The sequence below is a fragment of the Pholcus phalangioides genome, unplaced genomic scaffold (genome assembly GCF_987345545.1).
Source record: "Pholcus phalangioides strain wild (caught in Gottingen) unplaced genomic scaffold, Ppha-v1.0 ptg000009l_1, whole genome shotgun sequence".
Taxonomy (NCBI): Eukaryota; Metazoa; Arthropoda; class Arachnida; order Araneae; family Pholcidae; genus Pholcus; species Pholcus phalangioides.
Genome location: NW_028301602.1, coordinates 4,596,137 through 4,616,037, shown reverse-complemented (window position 1 = coordinate 4,616,037; position 19,901 = coordinate 4,596,137). Strand labels below are relative to the sequence as shown.

At 37.7% G+C, this 19,901-nt stretch overlaps 1 protein-coding gene and 1 long non-coding RNA gene across 4 annotated transcripts in view; one reads left to right on the top strand and one right to left on the bottom strand.

The window, feature by feature from the left end:
• The window catches only part of LOC149081649 (uncharacterized), a 558,055-nt gene that overhangs the window by 150,369 nt on the left and 387,785 nt on the right, over nucleotides 1–19,901 (top strand). The window lies entirely within an intron of this gene.
• The window catches only part of LOC149081650 (uncharacterized), a 265,111-nt gene that overhangs the window by 93,531 nt on the left and 151,679 nt on the right, over nucleotides 1–19,901 (bottom strand). The window lies entirely within an intron of this gene.

Genomic DNA, 19,901 nt, shown 5'->3' with positions numbered 1-19,901 from the left:
TTATCAAAAGCATGAACACGTGGGAAAGAAATTACACCCTTGTCATCCATTAAAATTCAATTTTGTAGTGCAACGAGGGATCACTTTAAATCGTTTCCAGATTCAGATCCAATTTTGAAAAGAACTATTCGTAGCAGTTTGCCAAATACAGATATTTATTGCAAAAAAAAAAAATAAACTAAATAAATAAAATACATTTAAAGTTTTTTGCTTGCAATTATATCCGCTGTGTTACGTACGCCTATATTTGTAACGCTTCAGGCATATTTTAAAATTGGTTTAGATTTTAAGAGTGTTTTTCATACGAAATAACATCAATAAAAAAAACATTCCCGAATGGCATGAATACAAAATTGGTAATTTTTTCTGATGGGAGGTGTTTATAATAAACTGACGAAACTGCGGGCGCGTAAGTGAGTTGCTTGATCTTGCTTTTCCAATATAGAAGAGAAATCCATTAACTCCATTAATATGGATTATTTTTGAACTTGGAAAATGACTTTGAAGTCATTTTATATGAAGAACTCGTGGAGAAGAAAAAAAAGAGATATCATTAACCTTTTTTTCCTTCAATAATTTATCTATTATGATACAGTATATTGAAAGGATACATTGGCGATTTTTATCTCGCCAATTGGCGAATAATGCTCGAACGGATACTATTGTCCGATCTTCACTAGCTAGCAATACTGAGGAGAAAAATTATTTTGTCACATTTCGAATATTATGTTTCTATTTGTGTTGTGATTCCATCAAAAAAATTATTCAGAACATGCCTTCATAGAAAACTTTAAACACTTCACGTACAAACTTTTGGCAAGAGATTTGGATTACCTTCATTTAACAAATCGGCGATAAATTTGGTAACCTTGTCCTGATCTAACCGCACGTAAGGAAAAGGAATAATGGCGGAAAAGAAAAATAGAAAAGGGAAAAGTATATTACATAAGATACATAAGAAGGTTTTTTAGACTTCTCTTTCATGTATATAGCAGAGAAAGCATTTTTGCCACCCGTGGCAAACATTATTTTGCCGATCCTACCACTTTAAAATTCGATACTTTTTAACGGCGTTCTTCGTTCCCCCCCCCCGCCCCTCTAAATTTTCTCTTTGCCCCCCTGTCCTCCCCCAGTTACGGCCCTGGCATAAATATACATTATGTATGTGAAAACAGGAGTGTAGAAAGAAAGGAGGGAAAGAAAAGGCAACTTCAAGAAATAGGGTTACTATAAATACAAATACAAATACAACGCCACAACAGGCAAAATGCCCAACGAGGTGGCTGATAACACCACTGATAAAGCTTCACGATGGTGAAGAGAGAGGGAAGAAAACACAAAGAACTTGTTTGAATTTATTCCACTGGTGTTTGGACGTAATATTAAGCCCGTGGTCGTAAAAGAGTTAAAAATGTCATCTGCATCAGTGTTCTTCATCTTTTTTACTGCTGCAGAGTAGTAAAAATAGTTTTAAAAAATTCGCGGACTGGTTGAAAGGGAACAAACATTTTGCGGACAAAAAATAAATAAATGAGAGAAATAATGTGTGGAATGAGAAAAAATGAATAAATAGAAGAAAAAAAATTGTGGGCCGGCAAAAAAATAAATATAATTAAAAATGGAGGAATAAATTTGCGGAACAGTAATAATAAATAAATACGGAAAATAGTTTCAGAACCGGCAAAAAATAAATAAATAGACATTATGAATTATTTGCAGACCGACAAAAAAATGAAAAAATATTAATAATAACAAATGAGAGAAATAATTTTTAGCCCGGACGGAAAAAAATTTATGAGGGGACATAAATTGAGGATCGATAACAAGTTAATTAAATGAGGAAATAATTTGCGGAGGAGCACAAAATAAATACAGGGTCATTATAAAGTTCTCGTACTCTCATCCGAATACAGCCAAATATCCAAGATATCTTAATGAGACCATGGGAGAGAGACTGAGACTATGCAATAGTAATTAGTTCAATTTTTGAAAACCAGGTGAGTAAGTGGCATTTTCTTATTATTGAATTTTCTTTTGTTTCAAGTTTTGAAGGTCCATTTTTAGCGTACGTATCAAGTGTCTATAGGATACGTAAACCAGACGTTCGCTACGTAGGTTTGATGGAGGTATGCCATCGAAACTTGAAATATACGCTATATGGGAGGAAAAAAGAAAATTTAATAAAAAAAAAAGTGTTCCTTATTCACCTGGTGGTCAAAAATCTAACTATTTTTTCCTGTTACATAAATCTCTCTACGTGTTCATTAAGACATTTTGAAAAATTGGCTGTATTCGGATGAGTATTTTTTCGCGATAAACTATACTCAGAGTATTAGGAATTAATACAAGTATTACAATAAGTATAATAGTATAATTATTACATCAAGTATTATAATTGCTATATAAAAGGAGGGGGGAATAATTTGCGGACCAGCAAAGAGAGATAAACAGGGGGAATAATTTTTATTAATTCAAAAAAATAAACAATTGCGATGAATTATTTGCCCTGCGCAAAAAATAACGAAAATTACCTTGTCTCAAAAAAAAAAAAAATACTGCGCAATCGAATTTCACAGTTACGGCAGTAAAACAGACGTTTCTGCAACATCCCGATTTCTGCCCTTATCTCCTTTTTCTGGTTTTTGACGTCATGAACTGTGATTTGCATATGAAGTTTTCTTCTTCCGTTTCCTGCTAGGCTTTAAATTATGGATGATTCATTTTATGTTACCTATCGGTATACATCTTTGCGTAATTTTGTTAAAACCATGTGCTTCCCCTAATTGTTTTGAGCAGTGTATATATATATATATATATAGAGAGAGAGATAATATTTAGTAAATCTAAAATGATGCAGTGACTATATGAGTCGGTCAAAATGTTTCTCGGACCGGCAGGAAATTTTCACGTATCGGCGCCGGTCTGCGGACAAGTGATTGAAGAACCGTGATCTAGGTATAGAGTTTCAATAAAATCTAATCACAGAAAGGTATAAATTTCCTTTAAAAGTATTATGTAGTTATAAAACGTAAAGGGTTTTGATATTTTCAATAACGGCATATTGAGAGAAGAACGAATATCTAAATTACTTGATATTCTGGGAAAAACTCATTTTCTTCCGAAACTTTCGGGAATTTACTGTCTCTCGCAAAAATGAAATACGTAGAAGCACAGAGTACGGAATGAAAGACTTCTTGGTTCGAGTTTCGTAATTTTGGAGCATAAATTAGAAAAACTAATGCATTACGAAGTGTTGGGGGAAAACGACGTTCCGGAACAAAAGTGTCGTTCATTACGCGTGTTGAATAATGGCTTGTGAATGAGACGTTCCTTGCGGCGGTGCTGGTAAGTCTTATACTTGTGGCTTTGCAACCAAACATAACCGCATTTTCAATGATTCTGTGGAACGGAAATTCTCGGGGGAACGAGAATTCCGTTGCAAAGTAACTTTGGCTTTTAGAAGCTGTGAACGAAAACTTAAAACTCGTCAAACTATTTCTCGGGAATACGAGATATTTCCCATGAAATTTCGGATCGATGACAATGTTGAATAAGGAGATAAATTCCGATGTACCTGTGCATCAAAACGGCATTGTTATGGTGGATGGGATTTGAACTCTGATACTATGAAATAAATATGTATTTCATGCGTTTAATGGGAAATTGAAATTCACTATACACCTTTCCCCAGCGATATCAATGAAGATGCACATTGAAAATAATTTAAAAAATTAAATTTAATAGTTTTATATAGTATGATTGTACTCTAGTGTTTTTTGTTCTTATGCATAAAAAACTAGCGCGCATATCTGCGCTTTGGTGATAATGGCCAGGAAAATTACGCGCATATATGCGCAACTGTGAGAGATGAAACATTGAAACAAAAATCTGACGGAACGGTTTTACGAACCGCAAAGCTTTGTTGGCTAATTGAAGAGTTGAAAATTTGTGTAAACACCACGTAAGATGATATATTCTCACGCAGGTGTCGAGGAGATATGATCGAAGTGATTAAAATTTTCAACGGGATGGATAGGATGGACCATGAACTTTTTGTACACCGCCAATCGACTGCTTATACAAGGGGACATCAGTATCGATTGGTAAGGGACAATGCAAGGCTATGGTGTCGCAGGGGGGGGGGGGAATTTTTCTCTAATAGGGTTGTTAATAAATGGAATAGCTTACCCCCGGAGGTAGTAAATTGTAACACAATTGACACGTTTAAAAAGAAATACGATAAACATGTTGGGGTGAATCGAGAAGCTATCCATACTTAGAATAAGACAACCTTAAGTATTCTTTATGGGCATTGTATAGTATTTTATCATGTGTATATATATATTGTTTAAAATTTTTTTGATTGTATTTTTAATTGCGTTGCTGTATTTTTGAGATATAATGGCATCCATATCTGTTATGGGCATCTTTTTGTCAGCCACCTCGTTGGGCATTTTGCCTGTTGTGGCGTTGTATTTGTATTTGTATATTCCACAGCTCGAGCTGCAAGTAGCGATTGATTTTTGTGTACAAGTACACTGACAGCCTTGGCCACTACGCGTTTCATGGTTGGTCTTGGGCGAGTAGTGTGGCCGCTCTACCAGTGACAATATCGTCAAATGTTGGAGACTAGAAGATATTAGGAGGCTAGTCAACCGGATTTTGACACAGCGTCTTTGACATCAATTTTTACCAATCGAATTATGGCATGTCTTTTTTTAGTCTAATTCTGACATGATGTCATTCAGATAAATTTTCTAACCTACGTTTGACATGACACCCTGAGAATCATTTTTTCTAGTTTTTTTTTCTGATATGTCAGTTTTCTAGTTTTCTTCTAACACGGCGTAAAAGAAGTAAATTTTTTAATCGAATTGTGACACGGCATCCTAGAAGTCAATTTCTCTAATCGGATTTTGACGCAGCGTCTTTGACATAAATTTTTACTAATCGAATTGTTACATGTCTTTTATGAGTCAGTTTTCTTCTGGCATGGCTCACTATCATTCAATTTTCTTAATCGAATTCGGCCATGATATCCGAAAGTCCAGTTTCTATATAAAAAAAATCCGCGTTCTAGAAATGATATTTTCTAATCGAATTCTGGCATAACTTCTACGAGTCAGATTTTAGTTTGCTTCTGACATGGCGCACTAGGAGTCAATTTTCTTATTCGAAACCCAACGGTGTCCTCGAAGCCAATTTCTCTAATTGAATTCTGACACTGCGTCCTGAAAGTCAATCTCCCTGATCAAATTTTGGCACGGCGTTCTAGAAGCCATTTTTTTAAAATCGAATTCTGATGCATCCAAGAAATCGTGAATCGAATTATATCATAACGCCGTGCAAGTAATTTCACTGACACGACGTCCTACAAATAAGTTTCCGATTCTGCTTTTGACAAGTTGTCTTGGAAGTAAGTTTTCCCTAGTCCAACTTCCAACATGATGTCTTTACCACCAGCCCATTTCTTCCGATTTGAAAAAATGTTTCGAAGTATCAATTCATGATATGCTTGGAATAACTACTGAAATTTTCAGATAACGTTTCTTGCACCAATTTGGAAACAAAATACGGCCTCAGCTGTTGTTGGGTTAATAAACTTTATTTCTGGAAGTCGCTTTTTCTTATCTTGATAATTAAAATTGCATATTATGTTCATAACATATTTTTTAAACTAAATTTCTAAAATTAACAGGTTACGAAAAGACTGTTCTTGCCTATCGCTAATAATATTTGATAATCCGTAGTTTTAATTTTATTTTCTTAATTAACGTCGAATCTAACTCGTTTTCATTCGCTCACAGCCTTATCTATAGTAAACATACTTACGATTCGATATTGATTTTGGATGGTTAAAGAGAAGTAATCTTCAGAAAATTGAGTCTCAACTGCGGCGCTTGAAATTCTTTTTGGGTCGTAAGCACTTCCACTGATTCCTCTGTCATCTGAGCTTCTTTTCTGATTCTCTTTAATGTTATTGCTCTGAGTTTGCGACTTTTCTTTTCCTCGGCTCCCATTTAGACGAGAGTCCGATTAACTCGCCCAAGAAGTTCTTCGAGACCAGAACTTCCTTTTTTTTTTTTCTGGAGTCTTTCTATTTCACATCAATGAAACTCTTAAACTTTATGATCAACTTCCTTTTGTAGTTTATCCTGATTTTGTTTTTCTTGTTCCCGAGTATAAATACGGGTACTTCTTTTGTGGGAGTCGTTCCTCTCCGAAGAATTCCGCGACTAAATACTGCGTCTTTTTCTTAAGCGAACGATTATTGAGTCGAAACTTACTCGTATAAACGTCTATTGTATCTTTTTCCTTCTCGTCCTTATTCTGTAATGTTAAGTCATCCCTTGATTATACGGTAACTAATTGGTTGCGGAAAGTTTAGCAGTGTTGTTTGCAAGGCAAATTACAGCAATAAAATCCACGATGAGCTTTTCATTTATTTTTTTTAGGTAAGAATTTTAAGATTTTAAAATCTACTGTTATATCATTCCGAATTAATACGATCAGCATTTTTGCTGATTAGAAAAGCAATTTTGATATATAGCTAAGGGGTCATTCAATTATTCGGTCAGCATCGAGGGGAGGGGTTTCAGATTTGCTGACTTTTGATGATGGGAGGGGGGGGCGGGTTTGAAGGTTGCTTACGTCATCAACCACCCTTTTTTGAAGATATGATATGTTCTAAGCTGCTGACGGGGGGGGGGGTCAGTGTTTTGCTGACTTTAGCTGACAAGGGGGGTTGTCAAAAATGGTTGAAAATCTGCTTACGTAATACTTGAATGGCCCCTAATATGGATAATAAGAACTGGGTTATGTTGCAACTTTTCGTGTCATCAATGGAATACGTGAATTTATACAAATACAACGCCACAACAGGCAAAATACCCAACGAGGTGGCTGAGAAAAAGATGCTCATAAAATGGCATCTCAAATGAAAAATCCAAATGTCACGAAAAAGATTCCAAAATCAGAAATTTCGTATTTATTCACAAAAATAAAGAAAAAAAAATTTTTAGGAAACGAATTTTGCGTTCAAAAAAAAAAAGGAAAAATCCTGTTCACACGGAAAAGTGGTAAAAATTTAATTTTCGCATTTATTCATCAAAAATCGCAAATTTCGCATTTATCGCATCTATTTGGTAAATACGAAAATCACGTATCCCCCTAATCATCAACTGGCCTATATGGTGAATTTAATAACATAAGTTTTAGGTCACATCGGGTCTTGGATATTTTAAAAATACATAAAATTTGAAGAAAACGATGTGATTGAATGCAGTTTGTGCCAAAATATTGCTCTCAGAAATTTATTTTATAAGGAAAAGTATGTGAACAAAAATTTTGTTATTAGAGGATTAAGAGCAAGGGTGCTCAACTTTTAGGGGAACGCGGGCCGCTTCGTTCTTTGGAAAACGTATCACGGGCCGCTTAATTAAGTGATCTCTAAGTGTCGAGCAAGGTCACTTAATTGATCTTTAAATGTGCCGCGGGTCACTTGAGTGATCTGTAAATATAATGTGGGTCACTCATGTGGTCTGGCCATTCAAGTGATCTTGGAATGTGTCACGGTGCACTTAAGTGATCAGAAATGAACCGCTTCAATAATCTGGAACTGTGCCGCAATGATCTGTTAACATTATTAATGTTATTAAAGGTAAAATTATGAAGAAGTGCTTTAGAGAAGAAATTGACATTTCCTTATGAGATAAATGTACCGTATTTTCCAGCGTATTATAATACGTAGATGTGAATTTCACTACTTTGAGAGAAGATTATAGTACTTCCTAATCCCCATTTGCAAGTTTTATTCACCAATAATGAAATATTAATTTTTTGAAGGTGTTATGGGTCACATTCTTGTTAAAAAAAAGTTTATTTTTCAACTTGAATTTAAGGGCCATCTATATATGTTTGAAAATTTATTTTTACTAGTCAATCTTTGAAATATCCAATTAAATCAGGAAAAAAAAAGCTATGGATTACACGAGAAGTGTAAAATCTGCAGTCACCACGAAAATGCCCGAGAACGGAAAGAGATGAGGGGACCTAGATCACCATCATCGTCCCTTAGCTGCCCTCTGTGGTTTCGCTCGCAAACACTACGTTTTTCTCTTCGGTCGCAAACGTCCCGGTCGCAAATAAGACGACACCGTTCCCCCGCTCACCCTTCGCTGCTGACTCCCATTCGGCAACCAGTGGGTCACTAATGTTTTGAATTCTTCGAAATTCTTCTTGTGGGGTGACGGTGTGTTCTGTTTTTCTCTCTCAACTACTCCTTCATATCTCCCACCCTGTTGCTTTGCCTGCATTTCGTTGTCCGTTATATCCTTCTTGTTCACAGCTGCGAACTTTTGGGCCTTCACTTCCCCTTTGAGTAAGCTGATAATTTGTGGATGCAATATGGTCTCCTCACTTATGTGGGGCGTAATAGCGCACAAGATAGCTCTGTGGTGGACTACACTTGTTTTGTCCGTTCTGGGAATGGCCAGATTGATGTGTCTCAAACCTGCCAAAATAGGCTTTCCGAATGCAGGTTTCAAATATGTCTTTGTTTTGGACTCTGTTTTGTGGCGGGGGACCAAATCTTCTCTTAAGACAGAAATTTGGCAACCTGAATCAATCAATGCATTCACAATTTTTCCCTCAATGCTAACTTTCATTCTCTTCAATGCGGTGATAGATTGGATATATCCCGAATTTTGTCTGATATCGTCACTGATACCGATTCCTGTTACTGAAAACGCTTCTGGATCTTGTGGTACATTTTCTGTTTCTATTTGGTTGACTCTCGTATCCAAATTACCCGTTCTTTTATTACTCATGTTGACCCTGTTCTTATTTTCAGGACAGTTCCTTTTTACATGGAATCTTGACGAACAAATGAAACAACCTTCCTCTCGAAGTGGTTTCCGATCAGAATATTTCTTTCCATGGTCACGCTCACGAAAATATCTATTCCGTTGATTATCATAATATCCTATGTCAGAAAAATTTGTCTCATTTCCTGAATGCGAACCGCTATTATTTGTTGCACTCGTGTAATTATCTACTTCTTTCGCGAGTTTGACTGCATCTAACCAACCGTCTGTTTCTTTCAACTGTATATAGGTTCTGGGGTTCTGGTGTTTGGGGACAGGCTTTCTTTTATTTTATCAACGATGACCAATTGTGGGCCTTTCTCCCCCCACCCACGCTTTCTAATCTCATCATGCTCCTTCCCGATGGGGGGGGGGAAACCTTACAATGTGGAACATGTTTTGTTGCAGTAACAATTTTAAAAGTGCTTAACAATTGTTAAAATTGTAAACGTTTGCCTAAATGTGTCATTTCTTAATAAAACGCTCTCTGGTGGCGACATGTGTAACTAATTTTTCACCCCGAAACAAATTCCCATCACTTCATGAAGTCCTCCACAAAATTTCACAATTTTCTAACGACTGGTTTTGCCTGTAGACTACTTTAAAATAGGGTCTTTTAATTAAGGACGCCCGGTATTTCTAAAATACAGCAATCAACTCCCAATCAAAAATACAATTATAAAAACTGAAAACTATATGTACATGGTAAAATATTATACACTGCCCATAAAATGTATTTATGGTTGTCTTATTCTAAGTATGGATAGCTTCTCGAATTACCCCAGAGGAGTTCCACGCAATAAAAATAACGGAACTCTTCATAGAAAACTATGTTTGCTCTCAAGCATATCAGAACAGTAATTTGATATCTGATCGTGGATTTCCTTCAAAATGGCATCTATTCTTTTTTTATTATAAATTGTATCAAACGTTCATTTTCTTTTACTGGTAACTAAAAAAACATGTAAAATATTTTTAGTTGTATTAATTGGTACAAATAATCCCCCATTTCGCTCTTTCTCCCTTTTTGTGCGTCGTTAAGTGGTGTGACTTGGGTACATGCTCCAATTTTTTTTTTATACGACCATTTTAAAATGAAATGGGGAGATGATTCCAGGTCCAGCCGCTAGAGTGAGCCTCGATGATTCGAAACTAAGACCAAATCTCTCTTAATTATCCCGCATTTTTTTGCCTGCCTACTTTTATCATAACCTGTGTTTTAACCCTTTAAGGGGCAATGGCGAGATATCTTGCCTCTATAAAAGCCTCTTAGTTTAGCATTGGTAAGCAAAGATGTTTGTAAGATGATTTCTCAATGGAAAACCTTTCCCTGCACCCCTTGGTTTGCGCGTGCTGAAAATCGGAAGAAAGCCCACTTCATTAAATTAGATTTGAAAGGTTTAGTGATTTCCAATTGTTGTTCAACGTGTTAAGGTTTCACGAAACGCTTGCGAAATTTTGTTTACAGTGCTTTTAGTGGTTACTTCTCAAAGTCTAGATAGAAGTTTGCTTTGGTAGGTGTACTTATTGTTTCTAGCGTGGATGATAAATTATCATATTATATCAATTTGTTAATTAATGTTTTATTAGTGAAACATTTTAAGGTGAGTTGAGGACAATTTTTTATATTTCCAGAAAACACACACACTTCGAAAAGCGAACTATCAAAGCAATAGAGAAGTCACCCATACAGGGAGGGGGGAAGGCTTGACTTAGATACACTGCTGTACATATTACTCTGTACTCAAACCCACGTCAGGTGAGGTGACTTGGGTACGACGTTGAATTCATGTTTCTTCATAATAACTAACAAAACATCCTTGCATAAAATCATAACTAAAAACTTCTAGTGGTGCAACTTCTAGTAGAAAATTTTTTAATTCGTAAAGGAAAAATATGTTCAAAATCAGTACCCAAATCACTTCAGTTTACGGTACCTCCGGAAACCAAATAATGTATTTTTCTAAACTTCAAATGTTAGTTCTAATAGTTCCAACTGCAATTTTTGTCACTTATAATACACTAAACCTTTCACTGTGAAGATTTTCGAAAGAAAAGATATAATTAATTGTATCCTGAGGCTACAAATGATGAAGCCTTTCAGTCAAATCTAAAAAAAAAAAAAAAACATCAATGTGTAATGGCTGGTGGATGCGGAAATGCGAACGGTAATCTGTTAAGAAGCCACAAACGTTTGGGAAAATGGATACTTGCTTATTATAACGACATAAAGAGCAATACAATGCATTAAATAATGTGAATATTTAATTAATAACACTCATTAACAACCGAATACATTTGAAATTAGAGTGAAGAATGTTAACGCGTTTGAACCGTTGATGGTTACAACACTGTTTTTCACGAATCCCAAACAAGCAAAAATCTTTCTACATTGTTCAGTAAAATCTCTTGTGGATACAGGCAAGGCATAAAAACCCGTCCTTAAAAGAGGAGAAACCGTAAAAAAAGGAGGGTTTTCTGTTGAAAAATTTAAAATGAAACGCAATTGTTATTCAGCCGTAAAAGAGTGGTGACCACATCTGCGAGTTGACCGTTAAGAAGGGGTTTCACTGCGTTCTGTTTACCTTTTCCCCTTCCGTGAGAGTTTTTTTTAGCTCTCAAGGAACTCCAATTATTTGCAGAACACTCGGTGGAAATCAAAGGTCTACAGCAGTTTTGATTGGTCGCTACCTATCTGAATTTCGAAAAAAATCCTTATCCAACAAAATCCGTGTTTACGTTTCTCATTATTTCCGTGAACATCGCACGAATAAATCAATATGCATGTGTTTTCTCTGGAATATTTCAACTAGACGGATTCAACATGCATGTGATGCATACCAGCCGAAAATTAGCATAACAAAACCACGCAATGCATTTTTGGGAGACCAAACCTTCATGTTAATGTTCGACTTCAGTGAATCATCCGGAGTGAGAGTATGCATGTATGTTACGCTAAGATTTCTCGAATCGCTGAATTTTCAGTTTCGCTGGAGCACGAGTATATCCGAGCGGGTGCTCTGGCTGCAGTTTCTTTCGCGTTAGGTCTAGACTATTTACGCTCAGTAGAAAACCTCATTTACATTAACGACATGAGTCCCGTTAACGACGTATGCTGAGAGTTGATAATAGCTGCATCCGTCGTCGCCGTCGTCTCTCGTTCCTTACGGTAAAAGTATATATTTATGTGTTCATGTGTTGTTTGTGTGATATTTCTTTCCGAGATACGCACCCTGAGTGAGTTTTAACGTTAACAAGTATTCGCAACCCTGAATGAATTGAATTCGGAAGAACTTGGAATCTTATGATTTTGAGAGACATCTGGAATAACCAGAAAGTAATTCGTGGCACACTGAGGAACTTAAAACGTTCAGAATTTTCTCTTGTAATAAAATTCACGCTGTGGAACAAGACATGGCAGAATGAGTAGTTATACAGAATGTCTGTTATTAAAGTTGCCGGGGTTTGAAGCTGTCAACAGCCGTAACTATTCACGGAATTTCGGAAGCGTCTTGAAATTGGGAAGAAAACTAGAAAAAAAATTCAGTTCTGCTACCACAACTTAACCGTACACGCACCTCGCACGCATTTCTCTGCGGAATTGCTAACGGATCGGTACGTGTCGGAATGTGTATTCTGAGGGTGTGTATATCAGGGCTATATAATAAGGGCTGTCTCATGACGTGCTAGACTCGGTACCAACTGACTTCACTGCTCCGACAGAACCGAGAAGCCAGCTTTGCTACGTCGTTAATTACTGTAGTTTGAATCGTTTTGCTGCCTATTTTACTAAATTATAAGTATTTCAAAAATTACCTTTTCGATTATTGTCATTAGTGTCTGCATATTCATTGGTTCACTTTTTCCAACCATTTAAAGGTTTAAATTTCATTAGATGTCTTTACTTTTTTAATGAAGTAATTTGCCCGAAGAATACTTTTCTCGAATTCATTTCAGTGTAAACACGAACCTCTTGCATGCTTTTTAAACCAATTTAACCCTCTTTGCGATCACGGACGAAATATTTCATACAAACAAACGCTAGTGGAATAAATTTAAGCCAGTTTTATCTGTGTTTCCTTTCCTCTCTTCTAACCAACGCAAAAATTTATTGTAACCCTATGACGTCCAAGTTGTTCTATATTCCTGTTAGTGTCTTTTTCCCACATATTTAATGCATTTTTCTTCTCTATATACATATACAAGCGGAAGTTAATGCATAGTGTGAGCGTGTGCTGCAGTGTGCCGTATTTCTGATATAGTTTAGATATATATTCGACATCCATATTTCTTATGGGCATCTTTCTTCAGCCTCCTCGTTGGGCATTTTGTCTGTTGTGACCTTTGCATGAGTATATTTGTATTTATCTACTTATATATTTCACTGTTTTTCCTTGTTTTTTTCTCATTTTTCCTTTCCCCCCTTATTGTTTTTTCTAAGTTAGGACAAGCTTACCATATGTATCGCGATTCGTCCAATAGATATCATCCGAATTTGTTGCCAAAAGCTTGTATATGAATGATTTAAGTTAATTTAAGTGCTTTTTGAAAGTAGGTGATTCAAAATTTAGAAGAAGGAATTCATTTTGTTCCCTCGCTCCTAAAGGTCGATCCTGCATACGTTCCTGCAGTAAGCAGCAGCACAACCACGTAGGGAAAAAAATGTCAGATGGTTCAACCTAGTATTTCTAGGAGCTCTAACCTCCCTTCCCTTGTTACATATTATATTGTTCGTTTTGTTGATCTCTTAAATACTTTATCTCACGCTGCATACCCGTTGTGAAACACAGTGACTCTGAACACAGGGGGAATTTCGATTTTCCTCTCTTTATTTCAGTTCAATATCTTTCCTGGGCATTTTGATTTCTATGACTTATTCTAAGATAATAGAATATTTACGAAAGAAAATTTAAGAAATTATAACGTTTATGGGGAGAAAGGGGAAAACAAATTTCAAACTATTCCGGGATTAATAAGAGCTGGAAACCTCGAGAATTATCAGAAAATTCACAAGTTAATATACAGAAAAGGAGCTCTCTCCGACTTATTCCTCGTCTGAAAATGAGTTCGTTCTCTTTTGAGAAAAGTTAAGTAAAATTAAATGAGGCACACGACGGCGACGAAATATGAATGAGCTCGAGTTTTCGTTACAGAATATGCAAATGAGTACCTCTTTTCTTAAGAATATCTAATATTTAAATCAACTCTTAATCCGTCTCTCTCTCTGTCTCTAAGCATAAAAATGCTACTTTCAGTTACGTAGTGTTTTATATTATAGTAAGTGCATAGTTCAGAAAATGAAACACAGATACTTCTCGATGTTAAACTTTTTAATACTACGGTTATTGTTTATTTTAATTTTATTGAAAATAATTCTTTCTATTGCAAATCTATTCTAACCGTGCAAATAACAATTGGAAATGCAAAGATTCTTTTTGAATGGGTCAGCATTTTAGCAATTTACTCCATGGAAGTAAAATTAAGACATTTTTCAAACCGTCTAGATTACTGTACTGTGATCAATTTTATTTTCAAGTTTTGAGAAAAACATTTTTTTCTTCTTTTTATGCTGTGTTATAGTCTGATTCAAAATCATGAAGCAGAAATTTTCGAATTAAGCCGAAACTCGTGTCCAGCCTTGGCCACTACGCGTTTCATGGTTGGTCTTGGGCGAGTAGCGTGGCCGCTCCACCATTGACAATATCGTCAAATGCTGGAGACTAGAAGGTATTAGGAGGCTAGTCAACCGGATTTTGACACAGCGTCTTTGACATCAATTTTTACCAATCGAATTATGGCATGTCTTCTACGCGTCAGCTTTCTTCTGGCATGGCTCACTATCATTCAATTTTCTTAATCGAAGTTTGGCATGATATCCGAGAGTCCACTCTTTTATAAATCAGAGTTCTAGAAATAATATTTTCTAATCGAATTCTGGCATAACTTCTACGAGTCAGTTTTTAGTTTGCTTCTGACTTGGCGCACTAGGAGTCGATTTTCTTATTCGAAACCCGACAGTGTCCTCGAAGCCAATTTCTCTAATTGAATTCTGACACTGCGTCCTGAAAGTCAATCTCCCTGATCAAATTTTGACACGGGGACTAGCCGACCGTAATTAAATATATCAGTTCTTGAACATCTATTTGTCTCTAATGCGCATGCTCTCTCAGAATGTACAACTATAGTAATCCCGAGCGCTAGTCGTCAAATTCTCTCGAATATGCTTTTATAAGCATGGGGGGGGGGGGATAGTAGGGCGCTAGGTTACAGCATTCTGAATATAAGCATTTCCGGCATGCATTAGTTCGTAAGAAATTCCTCGAAGGGAGTGTTTTTGAGGTGCATGCATGATTTAGTAGTAGTAATTGAACATCGGTGGTCGGCTGAAGTTAGTTTCCTGCAGTTTTCCAACTTCAAGGCACGAATTCGTGCCGGTGTCTCATTTGAGCAGACCTTCAACACGATACTCACATAACATGAAAATTCGGGCATTTGCCATTTTTACTTCAAAACATCCAAGACAAATGACAACACCACTAGAACACGAATAAGCATAACTCTGGCAACGTGAATACGTAGGGCCACACATACACTCAGATAACACACGTTCCGCTTTGTACCAATTAGTTAAAAGTTACCATAGAGGTTAATACTATTCATTGAAAAGCTTGATAATTATGTTTCAAAATTTCTGATTACTAGCTAATAAAGATATAACTGCCGCACATCAGCATCTCTTTTTAACCTCTGTTGATTACATTTCGTATGGAGATAGGGTGGGAACCATGGTTGGGCGTCGGATCATGGCTAAATGGTGTAGAACACGAGGGTGTTTTCAACGTAATTGCCCTCGGAGCTTTTTGTCGTGGCACGCAGTTCATTTTCAGAAAACTGTCGAAAACATTGAAAAACTAGAATTGATGAAAGAAATAATTCCCGAATTCTTTTAACAAATAATTTCAGAATTTGTGTAAAAAATTACTTATTTAAAATAACTTGAGATAACAGTTAGAGAAATAATTTCCGAATTTCTGGCAGAAATTATTTCACAATGAATAAAAGAATAATTGCATAATTATTTAATGAACATATATTGAGAAGGAATATGATCATTTATTTCGGTAATCCTTAAATTAAAGCATCGTTAAAAGTGATTTCAGCTCGAAATAAATATATCGGAATTAATTAACTTAATTAGTAATTAATCAAAGCCTTCTTTCAGAATTAATGGAAAAAATTGTTTCGGAACAAATCAAAATTGATAGTCAATAATAGAAATAATTTCAAAATAATTAAAAGCCTTCAGTTATTTTTGTCCCTGTTTAACTCGGGGCTCCCCATTAGCCCCCTTCTAAAGTAATCCTCTCTTTCGCTGACACCGGTGGGACATAAAAATTTGTCCGTGAAAGAGGGGTGACAGTTAATCCGGGGTTTGAAATTCACACTTTTATTACACAAGGTTAAATTATTACTTGACCGTGAAACAAGCGTCATAGCATCTGAGGGTTTTTACTGTAAAGATGTTACAAAATTGCATGAGTTGGTGGCCCGCGGGCTTCGTGGGAAGTTTCAATTTGGCCCGCCGTAAATGAAAGGTTGTAATCCTGGTGTAGAAGAATCATCGAAATTAATGCACTTTTAAAACTTTCCACGTCTTTAATTCCATCAATAACTAGCATCTCGTGTGAAGAAAGCGTCCGTAAGAAATTAATTTGAATAGCATGGAAATATATATTTAGAGCCCTCACACGCAAGTCCTTTGAAATCTGAATCTCTATTAGACAACTGTAAATTTGAATTTATGTCAATCGAAGGTATGTACCTTTATCTGCTCCTGAACCTTCCGACATGTAAGTTAACTGGAGGTACGGACAGGACGCCAACTAGAATTACACTCACACCGGATCCGAAATGCAGCTTATTGAATTAACAGACAGCTTTGAGTGAGGAATGCAGCGTACATATTAGAAACTTGCTAATAGCTTTACAAGTTGCTCCGAAATTCAGAAATTGTTACGATTCATCGGTTCGCGTTTGCTGAAAGGAATTCCTACGTTCAGAATCAAGTGGGAATGCAATTAGGCACGGCGTAGGAGTTCTTTGGCGTACTTACTAGGAACTATATATGTGTGCATTTTTAATTCATTTCACTTCTCTTTAGTATTTTTCAATTTCGAATTTCAGCATTTGTACAATTATCTGTACATATTCATAAGACGTGAGCATGAAATAAATGCGTTTGGAGGAGAAAAAAACGTTTCTACTTCGTTAAGTCAAAAGATTTATAATTTTAATCAGACACTGTTTAGATATTCATGGTTGCTTGACCATTTCTCTCTTTCTTCAATACTACTTACTTAACCGTATGTGCAACTCGTACGCATTCAAAGGTTTTAACAGCTGTCTCACGCGAAGACATATTTTTGTAAAAAGAGAAAATTCAACTACCCGTGTGGGGAATCGAACCAACGTCCTTTCAGTGCAAACGAGCTCCAAGTCTAGTGGTCCACCCCGAAAGTGAAAGGACGTGGGTGAGATTCCCCGAAGGGGCAGTTGAATTTTCTCTCTCTCTTACCAAAAATATATCTTCGCATCAGCCAGCTGTTAAAACCTTTATATGGGTAGCGGAGAGAGTAAACTTTCCCCCGATTTCCTATCGGTCGTGGGTCCTCGGCTGTACCTCCACTACGATTCGAGGACGAAATGACTGGATTTCTAGACTCCCAAAAGAAGAAAGCAACACTTTATTTAATTTATTATCCAACACCTCCAACGAAACCGTCCTGTCTCTTCGGTACAAACTTTTTATATCTTTTTTAACTTTTTCCGAATGTCTCAAATCGTTCTTGTTTCCCTCTCTCGCGACTCCTGTTTTTCCTCGGCCTTTTTCCAACCTCTTTTCTCCTGAACCTTACACGTCCCATCATCGAAAAGCACATCCATCATTTTTAAATGATGATGATGCTTCAAGAGCGTAACTCGGTTTCTCACGGCTACCGTGACAGGGCGTCGGCATTACCTTGCATATCCCCCTTCCAGGTCCGCCAAACCAACGCATGACGCTATCCGGTAGGCGAGCGTTGTATCGTGCAGCAACAGCTACTTTGGCGGCGGCGGCCATACCATCCTTGAATGGCAAATAACGGTTGTTCATCCAAGAGTTCATGGGGTGGTGGTCACCACCGGCATAACAGAAGGATGGCCTTTCCCTGCCATGATTCCTGGGCACGCCGTTGTTGGCGATTGAAGATTTAGCCGGTTGGCTTCTGGTTTTCTCGGTCTTCGACTGCCGGCTCGTAGCTCTGTTGATTCCTTTGGCAAATGGACACGAAAACAATCGCCAGTTCGATTGCTTGGACGTTTCCTGCCTAGCCGGGAACCGGTTCGGTGCCAATCTCCTCCCTTTGACAGCATGACCATCGGCGTATTGTTTCGAGTTCATCTTCTTGAGCTGCGAGACCTTGCCCTCGGATGCGGACGTGACCCGATTGGTCTTGCACTTGATGAGGGCGAACGTCTTCTTCACCATGTTCCCGTTGACGTAGAGACAGTGCCTCGTACAGACATCCGGTATCTTAGATCCTAGATTGACGACTGCCACGTCGACGACTTCTCCGTGTTCTGATATAAACTGCGACACTGACTTGGGTGTCATTTACTCGAACGGCATGTTGCAGACCAGGATCATTTTTGCGCATCTGGTCTCGAAAGCCGGTACGGGCACAATCCGGCGCACTTTAGTGCCTCCTCCGTTGACTTGGAGTTTGTTCGAGTTCCTGAGACAGTACCGGACGACCCTCCAGTCCTTGGTCAGGGTCTTGACCTTCCTGAAAGATGAGACCAACCTCAGGCTGATGTAGCCCTCCTTGTTTCTCTGGATTTGTTTCAGCAGAAAGTTGTTCTTCATGATGTTGAACTCGGTGAAGTAGCTCTCGACTTGGGATATGATCCTCTCTTCAAGTTCTTCGTTAGGTATACAAAAATCGTTGTTATTGCCGTTGTTGGCCTTCTGTTTGCCATCGGCAGATGAAGTACACACACCGTCTCTACGGCTTGGCTCATTGATCGGACTTGGAACTAGTACATTTCCCAAGAGTGCGTCGTACGCCGTCGGACATATTAACGTCGGACATTTATCAAGTGACTCGACACTGCGCAAGAAATCGGCACGTACCCGTGTTTGCCGTCGCTGACCTTCATCATACATATTTTCAGAGGGGCTGTCTTACTTTCGCCAAATGCGGACTTGATCCTTATTCTCTCCTCGCCTTCACTGTCGTCGATCTCAACCAAATCCGATCTAACGACTGAGATCTGGGTCCCAGAATCGACTACGCCTCTTATTGTCTTCTGACCACATTTCAAACTCACGGTCTACGGTGTGTCAATGTCCGCACCGACACCAACTGCCGGCACCGTGATATGTGCTGTTAGGACTGTGGTTTCTTCAATCATGTCCCCCTCTTCTGTCTGGACAGAGTTCACCTGGGCCCGACTCAAAGGCTCCTGCTGGACTCTTGCAGGACAAAACCTTGCTATATGGCCATCTGCTCCACACGCATAACAAGTGACTGCGGCTCTCTCTCTGGTATTCGAGCCCATCATCGCTTTAGGTGGGAAGGACTCGCCCTGAAGTCTCTGGTTTTCGCTGGCTTTCCATCTCGGATTTTGATGAACTGGTCTTGGGGTTCTCGTTCTGTCACTAGGGAAGGGTGTCTTCAGAGTCCTCTTCACATCATCGAATCTATCTAGTTTCTCCGATAGCTCACTTGGTGACATCATATCACTCCATTCGTCCAGATAGTGTTCTTTAAAATCTGCTGGGACGCGTTTTTTCATTTGATCGGTGATGATTAAATCTCTTAGTTGCTCAAACGTCGTGACCTCCAAAGCCGCCGTCCATCCATCAAAATAGGTACACAGTTCGTGGTAGAAATCTCTCCAGGTGCCCTCTTGATTCTTGTGGCGCGAAGAAAACATCTGTCGGAACTTCTCTGGGGTGAGTTTGAATCTCCGCAATAACAATTCTTTAACTTG